At 34.2% G+C, this 6,474-nt stretch overlaps 1 long non-coding RNA gene across 1 annotated transcript; it reads right to left on the bottom strand.

Annotated features, from left to right (window-relative positions):
* Positions 1-206: 206 nt before the first annotated feature.
* LOC128316448 (uncharacterized) lies at positions 207-3,932 on the bottom strand. Its single transcript, XR_008300376.1, has 3 exons — positions 3,810-3,932; positions 1,263-1,325; positions 207-465 (listed from the first exon to the last, which is right to left on the bottom strand). It is a non-coding gene; the product is annotated as an uncharacterized LOC128316448 (long non-coding RNA).
* Positions 3,933-6,474: the final 2,542 nt, after the last annotated feature.

The raw sequence follows: 6,474 nt of genomic DNA, 5'->3' as shown, positions 1-6,474 counted from the left end.
TTGACAACCCATATTGAGAAGAAATATCTATTGTTAGAAAAGGTAAAATTAAACAGCAGAGCCATCATAGTAAGATGGGTTCACAAAATGTGAATAAATATACCACAAAAAGGACTTCACCACAAAAGGGAAAGTATCTTACTTTAACAAAACATTTCTTACATATCAATATGGAATAGGTGGAAAAATCTAAGATGAGGTGAGAATATATTGAAGACTAGATTACCAGTGTGACGTACTTCAGTCCACAAATGCACTATTTTTCTTAGTTTCTAGAATTTAAGAGGAGAATTAATGTTCAATGAGAACTTACGATTTTCTAGATAGTGTGTTACACGATTTCCTTAGGGTGACTGTGGTGGTCCTCTTTTTAAAAAATTCAAGTGTACCTGGTAGTGACAACACAATCTAAGTAATTATCAGATCTCTTTTCCTTAGACCGGAGACTTGGTGGAGCGGAGTTCCCTGGGGAGAAAAATGGGGGAAATGAATAAAGAAATAAAAGGCACACTCAGACAAATTTTGAGCTTGACTCTCACAGGTTAAGTGGGTAAGAATCTAGATTCTCTGTCAATGAAGAAAATTCTTTATGAATATATGAGTGTTATTTTCAGCAGTATTACTAAAAGATGAGGGAAGCTTCTGAACGATGTTAATTTCTGATTACATGATACATATTTCACTCATCATTTTCTTTTATTATTCTTCCAATTATGTACCTTTTTTCATTTTTGCCATTTTAGGAGGTGTTAAAATATACAAGAATTTTGTTTTAGGTGCTGGAATCTTTCCCAGCAATGTGGGACCTAATAGATTGGATTCCAAGAATAGGTAAACTGCAAAATAAAGCCCACTTGTGTCAATGGCTGGAGAGACAGAATAACAACCCAAATATCTAATCCACATAGGTCATTTGTGGAGACTAAAGAAATCAAAGAAAATATGTCCGAAGAAAGTATGTCCATGGTTGACAAATGAGGAAAAATAAGTTCTGGGTAATGAGTAGAAGGTGGGTTGAGGTTATCCTTTTGTAAGATGCCATTAGTTCATTGTATCCTCTATGTATTGTTATGCATTGTATGCATTGTATCCTAACTATGTATTGTTAAAAGCATAGTCAAAAAAGGTTGAGTTGACTTTGTGATTCTTTCAAGTTCTAGAAATGTTTTTATGTGCATATATTTGTTCTGATATACAGCCCTGGGCAAATGTTTTCAGCCTTTCCAAAAATGAGATTATTAATCTGTAAAACAGGGACATACCACTTAGTGTTCTTAACAGGATTATATAAATGCTGATAAAGTGTTCAACATAGTGTCTGGAACCTAGGAAAGAAAAGAAATCTGTTAACTGTTATTTATGGTTATTAAGTCACATAATAAACTGTTCAATTCCCTATAATCTAGTTCTATAATCAGATTTAATTTGTATAACAACATTTTATTCGAAATCTGTTACTTTCAGGTACACTGAGATCTGTGTTGGCTTTATGAACAATTTAACTATAATTTGCTTCTGTCTCCAAATAATGTTTGCTTTTCTTTTTCTTTTTTTAGATAATACATTTAGCTGAATATTTATGCTAGCATTAATGGGCTTAAATTGATATACTAAAGGAAAGAAGATAGACAACAAAAATATTTCTCTTTAATATTAACAGGAAATGTCATTAAACAGCACTTGTCATATACATGTGAGACTTTATTTTAGCTAGAATGATAGGTTATGTTACTTATGTCTTTTTGTTTCTTCCTTAGAATGAGTCATCAGAGCTTTATGGTTATAGTTCAATATTAGCAGAAACTGAAAAATGATACCATAGAGGTTAGATACCTAGAACTGTGGGTCTACAGATGGATTATCAAAATGTTCACAAGTTTCTATTAGGCACCTTCCCCAAAAAACAAAATTTGAATTAATGTATCACTTGCCAATTAACTACTGACAAACAATAATATTAAAACCGCTCTTTGGGTACCTGGGTGACTCAGTTGGTTAAGCATCGGACTCTTGGTTAGGGCTCAGATCATGATATCAGGGTTTGTGAGTTTGAGCCCTGCTTCTGGCTCTGCACTGGTAGCCTCCAGCTTGCTTGGGATTCTCTTTCTCCCTCCCTCTTTCTGCTTCTCCCCGCCCCACCTCCCACTTCCCAAAATATATGAACATAAAAAAATAAAAAAAAAAAAAAAGAAAGAAAACCATTTGAGGTGTCAAGGGGAGGGAGTTTTCTATGATTCACTCCAGCAAATAGATCAGTAAAAAGGTATAGTCTTTATGCAAAGGTTTGTAGTCAGCCAGGAAGCAAAGGAAACATTCTGGCTAGTTATTATGGAACTGCTTTAAAATTGCAGATGCCCTAAATTTATAGCTTCTGCTGTTTTCTATATCACTTTGCAGTTTGCAGTTTAAGAGAAAATGCCATTGCTTAATGACAGAGAGTTATGTTTGGGTTACACTTTCCTTTGTGGAACAGAATTAGCACTCTAGGAAATACAAAATTATGTTTGCTCAGCCTGGTAGCTTCAAAGATGTAGAAAAAACATACAAAATGAAGGTACCAAGGAAAGGTAATGTGGGAAAAATAACAGGTTTGTAAATAAGTAAACCTTTACAAACTTAGGATGTCTATTTCAAGATGTTTTTATATGTCTATGAAGTGACTGCTTGAATCAGCTGCTTACAACACCTCTTCACCTAGGTGTCTGTCACCTTATTGAAAACCAAGACTTTAAAACATGTCTTTAAAAACCACATTGAGTCTTCTAAAGAACTCATTTCTGAGCCTCATTTTAGTGTTGTTTTTAATCTATGTGATACATATTTTTATTCTCTGACATTTTTATAGAAATTTTATTAGCAATGTTATGTGTACTTTTCCTCAATGATCTGTTTCCTTTTTATTTCAGTCAATTTTAATATGGAAGTTTTCTCTAAAAGAAATGTATGCTCATTTTTCATTGCACAAAAATTGAAAATAAACTCACAAAAATTGAAAAGCTAACGTGGTCTGCAAGATTATTATATTGCAGACTGTTTTACTTCCGATGTTTCAGAAAATATCAATAATCTAGAGCAGAGGTTGGCTAACTTGAGATGTTCAAATGTCAAATAGAAGTACTTTAGGGGTGTCTGAGTGGCTCAGTTGGTTAAGCGTCCAACCCTTGATCTCAGCACAAGTGATGATCTTGTGGTCCATGGGTTTGAGCCCAGTGTTAGGCTCTGTGCTGGCAGTATAGAGCCTGTTTGGGATTCTGTCTCTCCTCTCCCCCTACCCTGCTTATGCTCTCTCTCTAAAGATAAATAAACTTTAAAAAAAAGAAGTATTTTAGACTTTATGTGCCATGTGGTCTGTTTCCGTGACTTGACTCTGCTGCTGTAGTACAAAAGGAGTCCTAGACAATATATACATAGTAGGTGTGGCTATGTTACAATTAACATTTATTTACAAAAACAGTCCATAATTTTGTCTGATCTGTAGAATAAGGGACTTATCCTAGGTATCAGAACTTGCCTCATTAATATTTTGAGTATCTTCTTCAAGTTACTTTTTCTTGAATAGGAGTAGGTAGATATGGATAATGGATAACTGTATGTGTGTGTATGTGTGTGTGTTTGGCCTCTATCTAAATTTTCTGTTTGTATTATCTTCCACTTTATGAATATTGGGATTTACATCCTACTATAGGAAAGTGAGATACTCACTTTCCCACACTCTCTTACAGATAAAACTAGTATTTTAAATTAGGCACACCTGACAATATAATTGAATATACAAAATTATGTAAAGAATTATGTTTCAGGAAGAATACCTTCAGGCTGGGGGTGATAGCAGAGACCACGGCAGGACATACATTAAGTTCCCAGGTGCAGTTGCTTGCAGAGACCAGGACTGTCATAGCGGGCAGTGGGCAGTGTAATCTGGATTGTGTTCTGTGCATTGTTAAGCAATGGAAGATTAATGTATTCATCGGATGAGCATTTTGCTAAAGCCTTGCTTGTTTCTGACTGTTTGCCAGTTCTTATGCTTGTAGGTTTTCTTGTACGTGTGCTCTCTTACCAAATACCCTTTTAATGAATTACTTGTGGAGGTGTTCAATGGGAGGTCTTATTGCTTGAAACTAACATCTCTGATACAGAAATTTGTATTTGGAGAGATCGTGGTGAACTGAGGGAATGTTAGATTGAGGAGTTGGAACCAAAGGTAGTAAAAATAATGCTAATAAACTGAGAAATAGTCTCTGGAATCCCAGAGCTTTCAAAATTGTAACTGGTTACATTATTACTGAATGTGACCTAATATGAAGTGACCATCAAAGACAAAGCTTATCAAGAACTTGTAGCTGCTCTTATAGAACAGAATAAAGTTAAGAATAATTCAGAATTGGTGTGGTAGGAGTTATCACTAACTCCACTACACAATCTGAAGAGAAGAATGACAACATGAGTTTCTAATTTCAATTTTTTATCCTCTGGCACAGACTTTCTCTTATGACACTAAGTAATCTCTTGTAAATAAAGTTGAAACACCATAATATCACTTCTGAGAAAAACACCAAAGTGTGATTCTGTAGGCTTCTTTATTGCAATATTAGTGAAACCACAGCCTTATCAAGTATCTTAAATGAAAGTTAGGGCATTGAAGAAAAAAAGAGTGGGACCCAAGGAATAATAATGTGAATATTTGGAAAGATTGGAGGACTCAGGTTCATCTGAATTCCTAAACCCAATGAGCTTTCCTTGTAAACTGAATAAATTGTCACATTTTTGTCTACTGTGACAGTCCCTCCTTAAAATGCTGAATGTCTTTGTCTAAGGAATTTGTTTTACGTGAGGGAGCCAATGTGCTTAATGCACCCATGTCAACAACATATTGTTTTAGCCCAACTTCTAAACCGAATCAGTTTCCAACAAGTGCTTGAGGCCACTCAACTAGAGTGTCAAATTGGCAATACAAAACATTCACATGATTTGGCATTTTACTTTTGAATACTGTATTAGTTTATTTTATTGAATACTTTATTATTTTAAAGAACTATTTGTTCCTCCTTGAGAGGATTATGCATCAATATCCTGGCCATGTCTCTTCAACTTATTATTAGGCATAGACACTTCATTTATTTTGGCCAATGGAAAGTGGGAAAACCTAAATTGTGTTAAATATAAGTAGAAGCTATTAATGTGATTCTGTAATTGAACTTCGCACTTTACACTCTGCCCCCTTCCATAAGAACAAATGGTACCGGATAATAAGTCCTCCTTTAGCCTTGGCCCTAGAATGAGATTATACATAAACTAGAGACACAGGTGACCCAAAGTCCATGAAGAATATAAATAATGTTTCTGATCATAAAAAAATAAATGTTCTGTTGTAAGTCATTGAGACTTGGTGATTTTTTTGATACTGGAGTAGCATTGGTGAAAATATGAGGAATAGATTTGGTAACAGATTCTAAAGCTGTTTCCAGTGACAAAATTATGTAATGTTAATTTGGACAGAAACCACCAATATACATACATTTCCTACTTATTCTATATTCAGTCTTTTCTAGAAGAGCAAATAATTTGAATTGTTAAGCTCATAGGTTTAGAGCACTTAAGTAAATAAGACTGTTCAAATACATTGATCATGTGTAACCTGTCAACCTACTTCTAAATATGTCTCCTGAGAGGGCCCAGAAGACAGTGCTTTCTGTAAGAATACACTAGGAAGGTCATCACTAGCATTCATTATATCCATATTCATATCTTTAATGCATAATATATATTATCTTCAAGGAATATGGGACACAAAGGTGAAATGTGCTTCCTGATTTCAAAAGATACTAGGGTCTCAAGGTGACAGAAGATAAATGGTAATTTAACTTTGGTGGCAAGGTGGGGAGGGTTACTATGACAGGTAACTTAGCTAACATTTACCCAGTGGTACAGAGATGAGCATGTTGTTAATGTCTTAATGCTTTCTATAAACAAAAACACTGTACCTAATCCGAGCACTTTTACAGAGTCATGGAACCCTATTTACTTTCCATTTCTGAGTTTGTCAAAGTCTTAGAGCACCTTGAAAGAAGAAATGTGATGTACCAAATGTATAACAAAGCACACAGGAAGCAACTGATAGGATACAGAGTATAAGATGATTATGTATTTCACATTTCTAGAAGGTGGTAGAGGAGAAAAGTTGTATAACTTTCAATTTCTGGAGATGGGGAAAGCTGGAACAATAGGAATGAATTGGTCTGAATATTCAGGGAAGATAGTACAAGCAATAATTTGCAATCATTAAATTATAAGCTTCAAGAGTAATAAAATATATTTTCAAAAACCTAAACTTATTTATATTAAGAGTTTTGTCCATTTGTCTACCAGGTTTTTAGTAAATTGAAATAATTACTACAATGAGAACAACAAATTTAATTAGTAATGGATGACATTAATTTGCCTTAGACTACATAGATAATTTTAAAAATTCTGAGT

The sequence above is a fragment of the Acinonyx jubatus genome, chromosome B4, assembly GCF_027475565.1.
Source record: "Acinonyx jubatus isolate Ajub_Pintada_27869175 chromosome B4, VMU_Ajub_asm_v1.0, whole genome shotgun sequence".
Classification (NCBI taxonomy): Eukaryota; Metazoa; Chordata; class Mammalia; order Carnivora; family Felidae; genus Acinonyx; species Acinonyx jubatus.
The sequence above is the reverse complement of the archived record's forward strand: the minus strand, read 5'-3'. Positions and strand labels throughout refer to the sequence as shown.